The sequence below is a fragment of the Nicotiana tabacum genome, chromosome 1 (assembly GCF_000715075.1).
Source record: "Nicotiana tabacum cultivar K326 chromosome 1, ASM71507v2, whole genome shotgun sequence".
NCBI classification, from domain to species: domain Eukaryota; kingdom Viridiplantae; phylum Streptophyta; class Magnoliopsida; order Solanales; family Solanaceae; genus Nicotiana; species Nicotiana tabacum.
In genome coordinates, this window is record NC_134080.1 from 6,828,300 (window position 1) to 6,848,990 (window position 20,691).

At 38.6% G+C, this 20,691-nt stretch overlaps 2 pseudogenes; both read right to left on the reverse strand.

Annotated features, from left to right (window-relative positions):
- Positions 1–10,566: 10,566 nt before the first annotated feature.
- Positions 10,567–11,432, reverse strand: LOC142161885 (putative F-box protein At1g47790; annotated as a pseudogene).
- A 1,300-nt stretch (positions 11,433–12,732) lies between these two features.
- Positions 12,733–17,100, reverse strand: LOC107782289 (ribonucleoside-diphosphate reductase large subunit-like; annotated as a pseudogene).
- Positions 17,101–20,691: the final 3,591 nt, after the last annotated feature.

The window sequence follows — 20,691 nt, forward strand, 5'->3', positions numbered from 1 at the left end:
ATGAGATTAATCATAGAGCATTTTCAAAGGATAAAAATGCAAGCTATTCTTTAAGTCCTTCAAAATAAAAGGCAAGAATAGAACGAATAGAAGTAATAAAAACTTCTTAATATATTTAAAATCTAAAAACTAAGTATAAACTTAGTCATCAAAATTGTTTTATATAGATGGCCCATAATAAGAACTGGGGACTTTTTCCTTCTAAAAACCCATTAAAAACAAATTAAGGGTTTGATCATTATCTTCCAAAAACAAAAAACAAAAACAAGTTAAGTTATAAAAACTGGTCACTGGGAGGCAGGAGCATCAGAAATAACAGTGCCAACATCAAAAGGAGCAGCCACAAGCACGGTGTCAACTTGACTTGTAACAGCAGGCTCGATGAGGTGAGCAAGAGTCATGGAAGCTTCAACTTCGGAAGTTTGAGCCATAGTAGCTTCACCTTCGGGAGCTTGATCCACGGTAGCTTCAACTTCAGGAACTTGAGCCATGGCTACATCAATTTCGGGAGCTTCAGCCACGGGAGCCTCAATTGCAGGAGATGCAAAGTCTAGTGGTTGTTGAGCCTTCTCAATAGTCTCCATGACTTTAGCCAATTCTGACTCTAAATTAAAGTTCTCTTGGCTAGCCTCGGTTAAGGTATCACGGAGAGAGTTCAGAAAAGTCCAACTTACCTCAACAGCCATTTTATCCTCGAGAAGCTCGTAGTCTCTTTCCCAAACAGCAATTTCACTCTTGAGTTCTTCATTTTCAGCCAAGGTGTAATTGAGGGAGATTTGAAGAGAGGCATTGGAACTTTCCAAAGCACGGATTTTATCAGTAGAGGCCCTCAGGTCCATTTGAGTTTGAGTCAAGCTCTGTGCAAGATCATTCTCATAAACCTCCTTTTGACTCAGAAGTGCTTTCAACTCTTTAATCTCCTCATTTGCTTTAGATAGCTGATCTGAGAAAGAAGACTCAAGGCGTTCTTTGTCCTTCTCTGCTTGGCTTGAAGAAGCCTTGGCTACTGCCAATTCCAAAATCAATGCACGCACCTGCTGCTCCAGGTTATTCCTATTCTCTTGCATATCTTCAATAGCAATTTGTGCACTATCAAATTGCCCTTTCCAGTTAGCCGCTTCTAGTTGAGCTTCACGAGTCACTTTCTCAGAGTCACGGGCCACCTTCTCTGAAAGAGAAATTCTGCCCATCAACTCTGTACCAATGAGGTTGGCCTGAAAATAATAAAGAAGGAAAGTAAGAATCCAAGGGTAAAAAAAAATCTTAGATAAAGGAGGAAAATACCTTCAAAGTGGCATGAACAATATCGTTCATCAAAGTCAAGCAGCTATGGCTATTCATCTTCTCTTTTTCAATTGAGCCAATCAAAGGCTTAAGCCAAACGTCTGCCTGGCCAGATTTTCTCAAAAGGTTGTTGTTGGCGGGAACTTCAATAGTCACGCTCCTCATGGCAGTAGTTCTGCTCGTGGAACCAACTTCAGTATGATGAACAATAGGAGGGGGAATAATCAAAGGAGGAGCCAGAAAAGAGGTGAGTGTAGTAGAAGAAGGAATGGAAATAACTGGGGCCGGTAAAGAAGGAATTACAGGCACAGGTGATGAAAAAGACGATAAAGGTACTTCATCTAAAACATGCCTGAGATCACCACTATCAAATCCACTAGCAAAACGTTGATCAGTGGATTCATGAGTATCTTGGGGGGTAATATCGTCATCAGAGACGAGATGAACAGGCTCGGCAGAAGAGGCACGGGGAGAGACTTCCGCCTCATCATCGTACATAACACGTCTCCTAGCCCTTGGCCTCTTTATCAAAGAGCCATCTTCATCTTCCTCTTCGGAATCTTCGTCAATGGTTTTCCTCTTCACAAGTATGTCCTGAACTCTCCTTAAAGTGAGTTGAGCTCCTGTAGAGGTTCGAGAAGCCGCAACTGCTTCAGCAGAGACGCCTCGAATTGAAAATCCTGACAAAAAGAAGGATGAAAATTAAGGCAATAAATAGAATATTTTACATACTAGAAAATAAAAAAAACTCTTACCATGAGTTTTCACTTTCCAACCGTACTGATTGGAGATAGATTTCCAGGACCTGGCCTCCATAGGCGCGGTCTTCAATAATTTGTCTACCCAACCACGAAAGTTGGGAATTTTATCCACAACTCCCATGATTGCTACAAAAAGGTGAGGGAGAGAAAATTTAAAAAAAAAATCAAAGTTGAAAGAAAAGGTACGAGAAGAATAAAAGACTTGCGTGCAAAATTCCATTTCTCGGGAAAAGGAACGTTTTCTTCACCCACTAAACCAACAGCAGGGGCAGTAACGAATCGAGCATACCATCCACGATCCTTATCATCTTCTGGGCTTACTAAAACTCTTTACTCCTAGCTACTAAAGTAAAAACAACGATGCGATAGAACCTGGGGAGTAAAGATGAATTAGATGAGGGAAAGTAAAATCAACACCCGCCTTGTTTGATAAATGTCTTAAGCAAGCCACAGCTCTCCAAACGAGTGGGCCGATTTGTGCTAAACAAACTTGGAAAAAACGGCAAAAATCAAGAATTAATGGATCAATGGCTGGTTTAAATCCTAGAATAAAGGGATAAGTATAAACGAAAGAAAAACCAGTCATATAAGAAGTAATTCTTTGATTTGGATTAGGAACAACAATTGGGAAGTCACTATTCCCATGACAGTCGTTACAAACTATGGGGGTTAAAACCTTTGTAATCATAGTAGTGTAGGTATCAGCACGACTCAACTCAGAAACTTGTTTTTGAAGTGATTCTCTGTCATGGGTAAAAGATAAGTCACTAGGAACTATCTCTTCTATCAAAGGTTCTTGTAAAGGTTCAGAAGTTTCTTTACCCTGAGAAGATAATTTTTGAGTAAAAGAACCTCTAATTCTAGCGGAAGTACCAGAACTAGAGGAAGGTATAGAAGAACTGTCGCCACGGGCAGATCCTAAACTACGGAGTCTACCACCCCTACCCCTTCTATGTCTAACAGGGGCATTAGGGAAGTTATCCAAGATAGGAACTCTTCTAGGGTTAGGGTTTGAAGAAGACATGATGAAGAAGGTCGAATTAAGGAAGAAGTGAACAGTATCGAAGAATAAAGTATTCAATAAAACTTTATGAAGAAGAGGACAAAAGAAAAGGGTTATATTTATGTAAGAAAACGACCGTCAAAGGTAAGAAGTGTAATAATGGAAAGCCTATAATAAAGGCAACTAGCTCTTCATGAATAGTGGAGCTGTAAAAGCCTTGAAAAAGGCTGCAAAACTGCAGAACCGATGGGAGAATGACACGTGTATAGAGCATTTAATAGAAGAGACAATTGAAGCGTCAATGTTGTCATAGAATTAATGATGACAAAAATTCCCTTTTTAATGAAATTCACTTCCCAAATATTTAATTGATAAATAAATGGAAAGTAGGGGGACTATCTGTATTGGAAAAAATTGAGTTTGCATATTGGAGGTGACGTGTCATGACGCGTGGATTAGTCAAATGATCAAAGAGTTATAATTAGCCAGGAGGCATGAGCAACAACAGATATGAGAGGAGGTGATGAAAGAGGCACGGGCAGTTATTCAAATAGTTCGGCGCCCGTACCTATTTAAGTCATTTAAAGCTCAAAGATCAAGAAGAATCAAGGAAATGAATCTGACAATGCATGAGAGTCCAAATTCAGTATTTGACATATATTAAATACTGAGTACGTTGGAGAATTTGTATTTAATATAAATGATTGAGTAACGTTTCTTTTATTGTCATTTATTACCCATAATTGTCTTATTAAGACAAAGGCAATACACATATCTCCAAAAAAATCATTATAAAAGGGAGAATGCTGAACATTTGTAGGGACACGGAAGATTATTGGAATACAATTGGCTCTACTGATTTTTATCCTGATTATATTTTGGCTACCTTAAATTACTTTCTTTTATACATTCTTTTGATTATCAGTACCCGTGTTCTTCTAAATTCTAGCTTTGACTAAAATTCTATTTTTTGGTTAAACAGACAGCACTATCGTGTTACAATATCGCTCCCATTGCTCTGTTAGTGCTCCTTTATACATTCTTTTTCACACTGGGTCCTTCTATGAATCCGAGCTTATTTTTCGCCAACAGTGTCATGCGCATCGATCTTCTCCACAATCCGTAGTTCTTAGGTCTTGTGAGCTTGAAATCTATTAAAGCCACACTAGGAGCAGTGGAAGGTTGCAAATAAAGCGGTGGTGGTCGATTTTGAGTTCTTCGTTTCCCATGTCGATGAACCCTAATCGATCTTCTTCGACGATGATTTGCACTCAAAACTCAAGGAATGTTACCTAGTCCCTTGCTCGTTGCTCTGATACTATAAAGAATTGAGCAGATTGTGCATCAGTTTGTAACCTAGAATGAATTGCATAGAAGTATCTAGAGAGAGGAAGGGGAGAGAAGGAGGAGAAATCTTATTAACTGAAAAAGAGAATCGGGTACGAGTCGTGTATATTTTATCTAAGTACATGAGAAATTACAAAACAACCTTACTTATCTCAATACAAGGAACTCTATGGACCTATTTATTACCTACTCGGCTACTCTTATGAGGTACGGACATATGGTAAATATCTTCAAACCAAAGAGACTAGAAAAATATAACAAACAATAATTATATCTCAGTCTCAAACAAGTTGGGATCGATAATATAAATTCTCATTCTTTCTTCAAGCTCAACTTGTATCATCATTATTTACCAAAGTAAAATAAAAGTAAAAGCAAATGATAAGATAAAATATCTAAATAATAGTAATAAAAAGAAACTAGAACTTAATAGTTAATCCACATAATGTATTTGAATTCTCTTTTTGTGCAAGTTTTAATTATTATGCTCGGGAACATTGGAAGAACAAATTCGATCCCTGAATATATGAGAAGCAACGCACTCTCTTAAATTTCCACAATCAAGAAGTTTTCGTTGACAAATATATCATTGATTTGAAAAATATCATATCCTTTTTTGGTAATTAATTTTTTTTAAATTACCGAGTGAGAAATATGTACAACACAGAGAGAAACTAAATTTGGACAGCAACCCCAATTTCAGTTGCTACTGAACTAACTGCTACACTTCCACTACCAAATAATAGTATCTTTACTAGGGCTGTCAAATTTGGCCCAAGTCCAAATGATACGTCCAATTCGTTCAAGATTAAGATGGTTATTGACCTGTCCATTTATTAAACTCAACTCATCTTGATCCAACTCATTTGAACTTATTTAAGTTATATTGGTCCAATTTGATACACAAATAACTTTTCCAAAATATCTTAAAAATAATTATTTTGTGTTTGATATGTTATAAATGACCATAACAAAATAAAAAAAAGTCTTATTTAGCAATTATACAATTCATAAGAAACTAACACATAGTATTAATTAAAGCTTGGTGAGAGTTCGGCGGGTTGGGTATGACCCAAATATTAGTCCATCTTGACCCAGCACATCTCATCCCAAGTAACTTTTAGGCGGGTTATTTGACTTGCCTAATTATTGATTCAACCAATTTTGACCCGTCCAAAATCAGTAAAACACACAATGACTCGCCCATTTATTGATTCAATCCATTTTGACCTGCCCATAATCGGTTCAACCCGCACATTTGACACCCCTAAATTCTTTACCTAAACTGTTGATCTAAGCTACTGTGACCTAACTTCATAACCTTACAACATAACAAAGTTTGCTATTTGTGCACATAGTTATCATAGCCACCGACAAACTCCAGTAAAAATAGCACGGTATAGCCAGTTTTCGGACTGGTCATTCAAAAATAGCCAGCGTTTATAAAGTCAATGAAAATTTTGCTGCAACAGAGACCGGTCCAGCATAATATACTGGAGTTCGGTGCACCTGTGTATGAACTCCAGTATATTATGTTGGACCGGTATACTTTGCTGACTCCAGTATATTATACTGGACAATTATACTTGCTGGAACTCCAGTATATTATGCTGGAGTTCTGGTGTACTTATGCTGGAACTCCATCATATTATGCTGGAGTTCCAACATACTTATCCTGGAACTCCAGTATAATATGTTGGCGTATTTTTTGGGGTTTGAACAGTGTTTTCGCTCAAATTTATTTTTACATGAAAAGTGGTTAAATTTCGATTACTTTTGAAACTGGGCTATTTTTGAACGACCAGTTGTAAATTTGGCTATTTTTGAATTTCAGGTCATCCGGCCTGCTGAATTCACCTGATAAAAACACAAATCTATCAACAACTAGGACACCAAGTTTCAAAGAATCTTCAACTGAAATTTGAAGCCATTGCCCTATCCACAAGTTCTCTTGGCTGGGTTAGATTATAATTTAACTGAAACCTCATGTATAAATCTTCTTACCACATGTGGTCTTCTCTACTGTATCTCACTTATGAAAAGTTTCCACATAAGCTACCACAAATGAAGTAACATGATAAGTGAAAAAAAGAAAAGTGCCTCGAATCATACATAAGAAAATTCTAAGTCGGTGATTTTAGAATGGTTGTCCAACAGGACGGGACGTCTCGTCCTGTCCCGCATCTCGTCTCGGTCCCGTCCCGTCCCGTCCCGCTTCAAGTTAAATGTGATGGTCCAATGTTAAACGGGACACGGGATGGGACGGGACGACCATTTCGTCCCGTTTGTCCCGTCCCGTTTCGTCTCGTCCCGTCCCGTCCTGCCAGTTTTTAAAAAAAAAACTAGTCGTTGGGCAACGGCTTAAATTGCAAAAATAGTCGTTGCCAACGGTCCAAACAGCCCCTACCCCCCCCCCCAAACACCCCTAACCCCCCCCCCCCCCAAACTTTTAATATAACCCCTAAGTTTATTAAATTACACTTTGGCCCTATTTTCTACTATAAATACCCCCATTCTTCTTCATTTTTTCCCACAAAAAATCAATCTTCTCTCTCAAATCTCTTACATTCTAATATTCTATCTATATTCTATATTATTCTCTAATTTTGTTACTATCAAGTTTCAACTTTCAAGTATTTGGGTAAATTTTTTGGAGCAACTTTCAAGCTTCAAATTAATTCGTCAAGTATTTGGAGCAATATTTTGGGCAATTTCTTCAAGTTTCAATATTTAATCACGGTGCACTCGTTCCATCTCCTAATTTTAATATATAATTTTTGCGTATCATTTTAGTGCTTAATTTTTGTGTTTACTTTACGTGTTATAATTTCGTATTTCATTTGTGTGTTTAATATTTGTGTTAGCTTTTTAAATTTAATTTCGTATTTAAATTATGGCACCTAAAAATGTATTTGGTATTTTTTTTTAAAAAGCAGTAAAAAAAAAGTAAAGGTGAAAGTAGTAGTAATCCTAATCTTAACCCTTCTCCTAGACCTAGAATTAGAAAGCATATTGATGAAATGACTCATGTTGATGAAACTTCATTTTCCCAACCCCCCACATTTTATGATGGTCATGTCGGAGAACAATTAGATCATGAAACTTTACAAAGACAATTTGGCAATGATATTTTTTTTGAGGATGAAGAAAATGAGGAAGAAAAATTAGATGAAACACCCACTAGTCCCGCAACACAAGCTCCAACTCAGAGTCAATCTCAGTCTGGAGCTTTACCCCCTGTACCCCCTGTAAGGGGTAAGCCTAAGGCTGAACGTCCTAAAACATCACTTGTATGAAAAAATTTTAAACATGATAAAGTCAATCATCGTGCTATATGTGAAAAATGTAAGCAAGTATTTGCACACACAACAAGTGGTGGGACGGGGGGTTTAAGTAGACACTTAATAAGGGATCACAAATCTTTATGGATACAAGCTAACATAGAAGCAGAAAAATTATAGATCCTATCATCAGTACTGACACTCCTAGTGGATATGGTTCTAATCAAATTCAACAACAACTTGACCCTGCTTCTGGTCATGTTTTACGCAAATATAACAAAGATAGAGATCGTGAGAACTTAACAAAAATGGTGGCTGTCTGCGGCTTACCTTTTACTTTCCCTTCTCACCCTGCTTTTGTGCATTATATACAAGAAACTTATAACCCTGCTTTTCAAGGTTTTCCTAAGACCACGGTTAGAAATGATATTTTTAAATTTCAAACCGAATATCTTCAGTATATTCGTTGTGTATTTTTTCACTTAGATTGTAAAGTGTCTATCACATCTGATATAGGTCGTAGTCCTAATGGTTGTGATTATTTAACTGTTACATGTCATTGGGTTGATCATCACTGGAACTTGCAAAAACGTATTATTGGTTATAAATTTGTTGATTCAAAACACACTGGAGCATATATTGCAATTACTGTTCTACAAATACTTGATTTTTTTTGGACTCATTAATAAAGTTTTAACTATCACCTTAGATAATGCTTCTTCTAACACAATCGCAGCAAATAGCTTAAAATCTAGACTTTGTCCAATTAATCCAACAATTTTTCATGTTAGATGTGCATGCCATATTTTTAACTTGGTTGTAAAAGATGGTCTTAATTTATTTTTTGATGCTTGTAGTAAAATACAACATGCTTGTGGCTATAATTTTTGTGCTCATAAACAAAGTAGAATTCGTGAATTTGCTCAACAATGTGCTAGTGCTAACCTTCCATTTAGAAAAGTTCCAAAAGATGTTTGTACTAGGTGGAATTCTACTTATGAAATGCTTAAAGTTGCTTATGATTATCGGGTGCCTATCCAAAAAGTATTTAATATGCATAATGCTCACCCTGTTGATCAAATTGTTGATTCTGATTGGGATGAGATCAGAGAGCTTACTAAATTTTTAGAAAATTTTTATTATGCTACAAAACAATTTTCTGGTATATATTATCCTACTGTTACACAAATATTATGGTATATTTGTGGAATTTCTATTGTATTTGGTAAGTATAAAACAAATCCAACTTATGCACCGGCCATTAAAGAAACAATTTTAAAATTTAAAAAGTATTTTTCCCTATTCCCTAGGTTTATTTAATTTCTACTCTACTTAACCCATCTTTAAAACTAAGAGGTGCAAAGGGACTTGTTCGTAAAATTTATGAGAATTTAGAAATTCAAGAAAATGAACAACCATCTCTCGAAAACTGCCAAGCTAACATATATTCTTATGATAGATCAATGTTTGATAAATATAAATCTATGGATACAACTGGTTGTGAAACTGTTCATTCTACTTCTAAGTTTAGAGCAGAAGTTTTATGGGAAGATATGGATAATATAACAGGTTTTGATTCCTCTATTGATGATGAACTTGATTTTTATCTTAATCAAGGATTGGAAAGTATTAAAGACGAAGAAGGTAAGGAACAATTTTTGCCATGGTGGAGGGAGCGTGGCAAGGCTTTTCCAACACTTTCAATTATGGTCCGAGATATCCTGGCTATTCAAGCATCATCAGTAGCATCGGAGAGTGCTTTTAGCGCGGCAAGATTTCAAATTGGAGATCATAGACATTCATTAGCGGAGGACAGTCTAGAGATTTTTGTATTATTCAGAGATTGGATTAATGCAAAAAGAAGAAATCTTTGTTTTGAAAAATTAACTACTAGGGAAGAAGAAGAATACAATGAGATACTAACCACTGGGAGCGATGACGGCATGGAGCTCATGGAACATCAATCAACATTGCCAATTCCAGCAGAATGTCCGAGAGATATTATTGATAAGTTACAAAGAAGCTATATAGGAGCTTACAAATATTAGTATGATAATTTGTAATTGGCTACTAAGAGGCCTAGTTCAAACAGAACCCTTCCTAGAAGGTGGCTGCGTAGATTAGGTGCTCTTCAAAAGAATTATATTTGTATTTGAGATTTGAAAGTTCTATTAATAAAATAAAAGGCTCTAAGCGTTGAATTTTATTTATGAATTGTCTTAGTTACTTAATAGTTAATACTTTGAAATTATATTAAATAAATTATAACTCTATTATAAATTTATAATTACTAGAATATTTCATTACAAGTCTTTTGTTTTAATATAACTTAGTTTTCTAATTTTCATTTTAACATAGTAACATTTAAGTTTATTAAATAAGTCAAAAATCTAGCCGTTGCAAACTTTAAAAACATAGTAAATTTCAAAAAACTAGATGTTTTTTTTAAAAAAAAATACACTTAAGGCCCACGAACCCGTCCCGTCCCGCCCCGTTCTGTCCCGTCCCATCTCGTTTGTTAGCGGGACGGGATGGGACGAACGTTTCATCCCGTTTGTCCCGTCCCATTTCGTCTCGTCCCGCCTCCATCCCGCCTAAATGTCGTCCTGTCCCGTCCCGTTAATTTGGTCCCGTCCCGTCCCGTTGGACAGCCATATTTAGATTAAGCTTTCTGTAAAAGCGAATCCATTCTGAATGCCAACTTGAGACCATAATACAAATGGTCCTCTCGATGTCCTAAATATATTCCAACCACATTGAAAATGAAAGCACCAAAATAGCACTTCACCATTCGTAAACCAATATCTCGGCATAGTTATATGAATTCCAGGATATACTATAGTAAACAATGCCCTCCAAGGCTCTTGACACCATAAACTTTTATTACCCATTAATTAAAAGTGTCTGTCTCCTCATTAGTAGAATAAGAACAAAGCATTTCGTCCAATGCTGAAACGCCAATGAAGTCTCTCATCAAGCATATTTGCACCGGCAAAGGTATCTCTGCATAAACTTCATTTGAAATACTAAATGAAACCACATCAAAAGTTGTTGAAAAACCGATCCAATGAAATGCCCCATGAACAAATGCCAAAGAACGCATACCAGACAACACACTGCAAATGCTATGAGGATGTATCAATATTTCTCCATGAACCACTTTTCAGCACAAGAATTTCACTAGGTACTACGCGACCATCACATGTGTTCTCGACAATCTTAAGGATCGTATAGCCACCACTAGTTGAGTCATAACCCAATCCCAAACAAGAAAGTACCTCAGTCGGAAATTTTGGATCTGGAAGCACTATTGATTCTCTTGTGGAGGGATTCCATAGCAAAATTATGTCGTATTAAACAATATTATCATAAACCTCCATAACATCCGAGCCATCACCACAACAACAGATTTTGCAAGACTGTGGTTCAGAGTTTGAAGGGCAATCAAGTTTTTGTACATTCTCAACTGTTGAACTTACTATAATGGACAACAATTGATGCTAAATAGATCATCCTTGGGAGATATTTGGCAAATAAGAAATTTTTGGGAATTGGGATCATTCTTGGCATGACTGAGATGCTTCATCGTAAAGTAAGGGTAAGGGATCAATGTTCACATTTGAATTGATGAAGAGACCGCATAGATAACCTGCTGAGGATGTCCATAAGTATATTCTTCTGAAAGTGAATTCCTATGGCCTGGATAGGTGGGATGTTCATTAACAATTGGTAATAAAGTTCAAATGTGAACACCATTGGCATGAGTTCTCAACTTTATTGCCAATTGGCGTGTTGGTGCGGGATTATCTCCGCACCAATTATGCCAATTGGCCAGCATGTTCATTAGTCTATGTTTACTCACTACAAGAAAAACGGCCTTAAGGAAGGGAAATCTAGTCCCTAAAAGACCAAATCTGGTCCCCAAAAAAGAAATAACGACGGGCCACAGCTGGTCGCAACCCGTCGTAATAGCTTCCGCCGCTAAGAGTCAATAGCGACGGGTCCAAAAAACTGGTCGTTAATTGATTTAGAGACGGGCAAAAAATCTAGTCGTAAAATACTTTTAGAGACTGCACATCTCGTCCCCAAAAGGCGATGAAAATTATACATATTCCCGTCGTTAGAGCGTTTTAGCGACCAACCTCCAACTAGTCCTAGATTATCTTTTAGAGATGGGCAGAAAATCTGGTCGTATAATACTTTTAAAGATGGACAGAAAATCTGGTCGTAAAAAATAAATATATTTCAATCGTTAAACCATTTTAGCAACCAACCTTTAACTGGTCGTCCCAGATTATCTTTTAGAGACAAGGTCCCTGTTTAAATTAAAATAATTGGTGTAATTTGGCGACAATATTTTTAGTCTCTTATTGACCATGAGTAGTTCTAAAGCTCGATACCACCAAAAGTTATTTTTATCAATAAATATCAAATTGTTATAGAAAAATCTAAATATAAAAATGGTACAAGCTTGCAGGGAATCCCAGAAAGCAATTCTTTAAATTTAAAGATGGTACAAGTTTTCTTCCAAGCACCCCTGTATATGAACAGTTCCGAAGTAAATTCATTTCCTCTTAATTCGGTCTAAATTGTGTTACCACCTTATCTAAAAGTTTAACATGTTAGAAAGGATACACTTGTATTTACTTAATTATATTATTTAAGTGAAAATAAAGCATATATAAAACCTGAAAGGGGGAACTAAATTACATTTTTTGGACATGGGAATGTGATTAATCTATGTTATCTCCTTAGCTTCTCCTCTTTTTTCTTCTTGTGGCAGGTGATGGCATTGTGACAAAGGGACTAGGTTATGGAATAAGAAGTATACAAAGTGCTATTGCTGTTTATGGTGCTATTCATGCAGCTCGGAATATGGCAATCAATGAGGATAGACCAATATTAGTTGAGGTGAAACTTATGTATACTGTCATAATTGGCTTTTGAATGCATCCAACTAAATGAAGTGAAAAATTATAGGTGCATTTGGTGAAAATGTTCAGGCAATGACTTATCGAGTGGGACACCATTCAACATCTGATGATTCCACGAGGTATCAGCGAACAAATGAAATAGAATACTGGAAAAAAGCCAGAATACATATATACTCTCAATCAATGACAATCATAGACATAAGAATAGCCAATCCCATTTATCTGATGGTGTTACTCCCCCACATATCTGGCTGGATAGTACCCTGAACACAACATTGTCTTCAGTGGAAATGCAATGTGAATTGATAATACTGAATCAAAATAAAATCTGGCAGTCAGTTCGTGTTCTACAATATTGTGTATTATTTTGGTTCTCAGCATTTTCAGGATTATCTTTAAACTTGTATCACATATTCAAATTTGAACTAGTAAGGAGATGCCTTCTTTTTTTGGTTAGGACACTTAACAGTCTAGCAACTATTTTGACTAATTCTGGATGACCATCTACACACAATGTAAGGCCAAACAAGTTATCCGCACAGTACCCATCAGTTAAATCTGGGAGCAGAAGGATAAACACCTTGCTTACAGGACTTCCGGCATATGTCTCGTATGGGCCTTCTTTGGCAGCTAATTCAGAAGAAGCTTTTAATGCATGGTAGTATATTGTCTCAAATATGTCCTTGTTTAGCTGCTGAGCCTATACATAGACAAAGTATAAGATCAGAATCATTAGAATAAATGTACAGCTTGGAAAGATGATCGACAGCACTTACCTCCCGGGAATCAAATGCCATGCCAAGCAGCATGAATGTGTCTGCAAGACCCTGGACTCCAATTCCGATAGGCTTATGTCGTAAGTTGGACCTTTTTGCAGTTTCAACAGGGTAGTAATTGACATCAATAATTTTGTTCAGGTTTGTAGTGACTAATGCAGTAACCTGTAACATATGGCAAACAGAACAAAATCAAGAACAATATCCAAGAAAAACATGTCAGAGGAGTTGGTAGTCAGAATAAATCAAACCTCTGCCAATTTGTCAAAATCAAAGTATCGATTTTTGGAACCCCTGCTCCGGACAAGCTTAGATGGTTGTGATTCACTTGGCACTCCCTGAAAGACATAAAGGCAATGCAACACTAAGAGGCAAGGCAAAAGTAGGACAAGTAATGTTGTAAAGCATATATAAATTTTAACTACCTTTTCTCTAACATATCTTGGTAGAGCAATTGAAGCAAGATTGCACACAGCAGTTTCAGTTGGACTTGTGTACTCAATAGTCTCAGTACACAAGTTAGACGACTTGATAGTGCCAAGAGTCTGCTGGTTACTTTTTCTATTGCAAGTATCCTACAATAACAAACAGAATAGTGGTTGAGTAAAACTTTAAGTGCATACAGACAAACAATGAGAAGAATAACAGAACCATATGAAAGCCACCTTGTACAACATGTAAGGGGTCCCAGTTTCTATCTGGGACTTTAAGATCTCAAACCAAAGATTTTGTGCTTGAACCACCTTCTTTGCCTTACCCTGAATTGACAAAAGGACATTGTTTAAGATCAATGCTGAAAGGATCATTTAATCCACCCTATAAATAGTGTACAATTAACCTCAGTACAAGATTTGATTTTACCTCCTTTTCATAATTTGTGTACAGCTTCTCAAAATCTTCACCCCAGCAATCTGCCAGTCCAGGAGCCTCATTTGGACAAAACAAAGACCATTGCTCATTGCTTTGGACTCTTTGCATAAAAAGATCTGGCACCCAAAGAGCATAGAAAAGATCTCGTGCCCGATGCTCTTCCTGCAGAAATGGAAACATCACCCATATCTTGTCGAATTGCTGAGTATGGACAAGCTTTATCATATGAAAGGAGTAAGGAATATTCTACTGCAGTAGCAGAGAACTTGTGCAGGCCCACTAGACAGATATATTAAACAATTGATGACATGAAGAGTACTAACTATACCTTCCCATGGTTCTTCCTTAAATCCAGAAATTCAAATATATCGGCATGCCAAGGCTCAAGGTAGACAGCAAAAGCACCTACATGCAGCATAACACAGTGAGAAAAAGTGAAAGTAGTCCCTACATCTTACACTTTTGAATTCTAAAGTAAGCACAGGAATGAGGCCATACCCTTTCTTTTGCCACCTCCTTGGTCAACATATCTAGCAGTGTCATTGAATACACGCAGCATAGGAACAATTCCATTCGATGTCCCATTTGTTCCATGAATGTAACTCCCAGTAGCACATATGTTGTGCACAGAAACTCCAATTCCCCCAGCTGATTTGCTAATAACAGCACATTCCTTAAGAGTATCATATATACCCTCAATACTGTCCTCTTTCATGCATATCAGGAAGCAGCTACTTAACTGCAAATCACAAAAGAACACAATGTAAACAATTAGGGAACTTTCTACTAAGGATGTCACTAAGCAGGAGAGGTCAATGTTGGATTGTTTTTATAACATAGTGGAACAAATTCATGATGACTTAGTTGAATCATCAAATCAAGAAAAGAAAACACAGCTTTCAAAAAAATAAAAGTTTGACATACTTGAGGTCTTGGAGTTCCAGCATTAAATAATGTTGGAGATGCATGAGTGAACCATCGTTGAGACATCAAATGATACGTTTTGATGGCAGATTCAATATCATCCTTGTGTATCCCAACAGATACTCTCATCAGCATGTGGTGTGGCCTTTCTACAACTTTACCCTGAATCTTTAAGAGGTAAGACCTCTCAAAGGTTTTGAAACCAAAATAATCATAGTCAAAATCTCTGTCATATATGATTTCACTGTCCAGACGAGCAGCATTCTGAGAGAAAAAGGAAAGTTATTAACAAGTGGTATCTAAAGGCAATTATAAACAAGCTCTTGATCCACCTAAAAGCCTTATCCGTAATTCAATACCTAAACATAAAGGAAAATTTCAAATGGCAGTGATACCTTTATGATTATCTCGTACACTTCATCAGAAACCAGTGGTGCCTTCAATCCAGATCTCTCACTGACATGGTAATACATGTCCTTAATCCTGTGATATTCCAATATTACAACCAGCACTTGGTTATTAATCACTATACCAACATGCATTTTGTATGAAAAAAAAAAGAAAACGGAAGGCCAAGGACAAACGTTGATTCAAATCACTTACGTCTCAGAAAATGATTTCTTGGTGTTCTTGTGCAGATTGGACACAGCAATCCTTGCGGCCAGCTGCACTTTCAAGAGTTTTGAACAAATTAGAGATTAATTAATATGTTCATTACAGACAAAGTACCTTGTCCTAGGATGCACTATATAAGCGTCAGCCGATCTATCCTACAACAGGAGAGGAGTTAATAGAAACTCCTTTGGTCTCCCCACTTCCTCATTTGAAGCCAAACATCTCATATATTTAATTTCCTTTTTAATTTCAGCATATATGCATATGTAAGAGAATTCTCCTTTGAATTATTTCAATGAGCATAAAAGCAAGGGAAGAGTCTAATTACTATTTTCTATTGCTTCATTACATAACTCAAAAATCAAATGAACAAACATTATCTACTCTGAAACCGCACATTTAAAAAAAAAAAAAAAAAAATCTTTTGCCTAGATCCAAAATGAGCTAATATGCATACAGAAGCAAGGTTGAGCACTATAAAACAAGGGACCAGACAGGGAAAAACAAGAGATAAAACTGAAAAATAATACTAAAAATGTTCAAATTCAGCAAATCATGACTGAAAAAGAAAACCAGAGTCTGAATTTGAAAAAACACCAATTCCAACGAGCAATAAAATTCAATAAAATGTTCAACTTTAGCAACTCACAAGCGAATATTTCAATATTCCAGACCAACATATCATTTCCAAATATAAACATAACCAATAAATCAGTAGAGTCCCTACATTGTTTAAACTTATCAGATATTTGAGGAAACATACATTTGAAACTAAACCCCAAAGCAACGAAAAGAAAGTAAACACATACATAAAATTAAATCAAGAGGCAACATGAGTCCCAAACTTGAACAAATGCTTAAAATTCAACAGCATTTCTATAGATCAACAAAATCAAACAAACACAGAAGCACAGATATATAGAGGGACTCACACAGGCGTAGTCCGGGTGGTAGCAGTCATAGCAGCGGCAGTTTCAGCGGCCAATTCATCAAGCTGACTAGTGGTAACACCCTTATAAACACCAGCACAGACCTTCTGAGCAACAAGCACCGGATCACAATGATCAGGGCTGAGTCCATAACTCAGCTTCTTAAGCCTAGCAGTGATCTTATTAAAATGAACAGCTTCTTGTCGACCGTCTCTCTTCACCACATACATTTTTTACCTCTCTGTGAGGAATTTCGTCGAACACCTAGAGGAGAGGAATATGGATTGGTCCTTGATGTTAGCGAGATGTGACTGACTGGGTGACTCTGTTGTATATATAAGATAATTAGGGATTTAAATAATTTTTGCGCGAATTAGGGTTTTTGATTTTGGGGGATTTTTGAAAAATTCCCGCCAATTGGGAAGAGCGGGTGTATGATATAACATGGAGGGAGGAAGTGTGTAGGAGAAGCTGTAAGCGGGACCCACCTTGCTATGCTTTGAAGTTCGAATTTGAATGTGATGAGGTGTAAATATTGTTGCTCTAACAATTAATACTAGTAACTAGTAATTACGTAATAATTATTTTCTAATTTTATGTTCTATAATTTTTGCCGCCAAATTCTGACTTATAATCAGAAATATGTAATTAACATTTTTAGAAAATGAATTTGTTACTAAAAATGAGTAAATTCTATAAAAGTTGATAGGGCAAAAATTTGAATGATGTGTCGCCGCCATCGAGTTATCATGAATCATCGCAGCAACGGGCAGAGCCCGCGTCGACCTTATAGCTAATAAATGCATCCCTTCCAAAAGTCGGGGTTTGTTGCACATATTAGCTCTAGAATTACTATGGTTATCCGAATACTAGATATCATCAAACAAATTATAACTGGTTTAATGAGCCATTCGCAGTTTCACCGTCTGAATTTGTTCATACTTACACATGCATGGTTTAATCTTTGAGACAAGCATATGACTACTGGCAGGATCAACCATGTAGCATTGCTCATTGACGCCGGCGTCGCATGAGCATGGCCGACCCAAAGGGCACGGCCAAGTCCAAGATGAGCACGACCGTCATTCGTAAGGAGTATTCTTTGGGCAGATAGAAGCCAATGAATAACCCATGCCTATTGCGTTTACCAAATCCGAGAGTCCGAGCATACTAGTCATGGACCAAGCCATCGAAGGGCGAAGCGAGGACGACCTGAGACATAACTGCAGCTTTTGGTTCACCCCGCACGTCGAACGCTAGGGGCGAAAGGCAACCGATTGTGCTTGATAATGCCTTGGCATTAGGTATGCAACACAGAAAACCGATGCTGAACAAGCCTAATTTGCGCTTGTGTCATGACTGAGATGGTATGCGGGCTAGGACGTTGTTGCTCAAGCAGGGATCCAACCTAGCCATACAAGTGGAACACCACTCATGTGCCGCACGTACACTTGCCTCGCCGATGCATGCCAACAACAGCCCCAACACGCGACGCGCAACCATGTGTTGTTGCCGATGCCAGCATTGCAAAGCCAAAACAAGCCCCGCAAAGCACAAACAGGGGGTTGGAGTGTAGAAACGAAGAAGGCGCCACAAGTGAAAGGCACGAACACAGTCCACAACAACCGATGGCAATCAGCAATGTACTGAGCTTCGCCCCATGCGCATGGCACCTTGCGGTACTACTTGCACGACGCTCCGTTATTTTGTTGCCAAAAGCCATTAGCCGCCACGAGCGATGTTGCCACCCGATGTTGCCCGCAACAACCGATGGCAATCGGTAATGTACTGAGCTTCGCCCCATGCGCATGGCACTTTGCGGCACTACTTGCATGATGCTCCGTCGTTCCGTTGCCGAAAGCATCAGCTGCCACGAGCTATGCCAGACACAAACCACAACAACCGATGGCAATTGGCAATGTACTGAGCTTCGCTCCATGCGCATGGCACCTTGCGGCGCTACTTGCACGACGCTCTGTTGTTCCATTTCCAAAAGCCATCGGCTGCCACGAGCAATGTTGCCACCCGATGTTGCCCGCAACAACCGATGGAAATCGGCAATGTACTGAGCTTCGCCCCATGCGCATGGCACTTTGCGGCACTACTTGCATGATGCTTCGTCGTTCCGTTGCCGAAAGCATCAGCTGCCACGAGCTATGCCAGACACAAACCACAAAAACCGATGGCAATTGGCAATGTACTGAGCTTCGCCCTATGCGCATGGCACCTTGCGGCGCTACTTGCACGACGCTCCATCGTTCCGTTGCCAAAAGCCATCAGTCGCCACGAGCGATGTCGCCTCCCGATATTGCCCGCAACAACTGATGGCAATTGGCAATGTACTGAGCTTTGCCCCATGCGCATAGCACCTGGCGGCGCTACTTACACGACGCTCCGTTGCCAAAAGCCATCAGCTGCCACGAGCGATGCCAAACACAACCCCCAACAACCGATGGCAATCGGCAATGTACTGAGCTCCGTCGTTCGTTGCCAAAAGCCATCAGCTGCCACGAGCGATGTCGCCTCCCAATGTTGCCCGCAACAATCGATGGCAATCATGAGCTTAGCCCCATGCGCATGGCACCTTGCGGCGCTATTTGCACGATGCTCCGTCGTTTGTTGCCAAAAGCTATCAGCTGCCACGAGCGATGCCAGACACAACCCACAACAACCGATGAAAATCGGCAATGTACTGAGCTTCACCCCATGCGCATGGCACCTTGTGGCGCTACTTGCACGACACTCCACTATTCCGATGCCAAAAGCCATCAGCCGCCACGAGCAATGTCGCCCCTCGATGTTGCCCGCAATATTCGATGGCAATCGACATGTACTGAGCTTAGCCCCATGTGCATGGCACCTTGCGGCGCTACTTGCACGATGTTCCGCTGTTTGTTGCCAAAAGCCAATGTTTGCCACGAGCGGTGTCGCCACCAGACGTACTACGAGCTCACACGAGTACTTGCCGGCGTGGTTTGCGAACATCGGGGACGTAGCACGGACAAGCCGTGCATGCCCCCAATGCCCACGCCCCATGCCAGCGTCCCTCATGCATGCCCGCCTCAGCCTGACAGCAAGCGCCTTGAAGTACCTTTCAACACCTCTACCCCACTTATATATGCTTTAAAAAAAATCCAAGTGACAGGAGTAGACATGTTTTGGCTAGAGAATCATAATAGACATGTACAACAACAAATTATACAAACTAAAGTACAACCTAGCTAATATACTCATAAATGACTTTTAAACATTGTAAATGATATTTTTTTACAAAAAGGAATACTTTTTTGAAATATTTTTATTATAAAACGAAAAATGCTTAATAAAATACTAAATAATATGAAAATTATTATAAATATAGAAAAAACAATCTAGAAAATTTCCAATACATCTAGTAATAATATAACACATAAAAGAGTAAATATTTTTATAAAAAAGTAACGTAAAAACTATTTAAAATTACAAAAAATGCATAAAAATTAATAGAAAATCTGTAAAAAAATAGGTAAAATACATAATATTATTATAAAAGCATATAGATGACCAACCACCAATAAGCATGAGGCACCTCTATTGTCACAACCACCATAAGTGATTCCGATTTCAAACCACCGCCGCCAACCACCAAGCATCGACCAACCGTCGTCGGTCGCTATCGCTCGAACTACCGCAACTTCCCACCACCGCCAACATCATTGTGTTGTTACTAAGCATTGGCTAGCACTAGATATGGTGCGCAGTGGAGCGACGTGGTGCGACATGGTGCGGCTTGGTGCGACGTCGTGTCATGACCATGCCCTGCCATGTCCCGCGTCGTGCCATGGCCATGTCCTACATCGTGCCATGGCCACGTCCTATATCGTGCCATGGCCACGCCCTGCCATGTCCTGCCACGTCCTGCTCGTTCCATGGCCACGCCCTGCCATGTCCTGCAATGCCCTGCGTCGTGCCCTGGCCACGCTCTGCC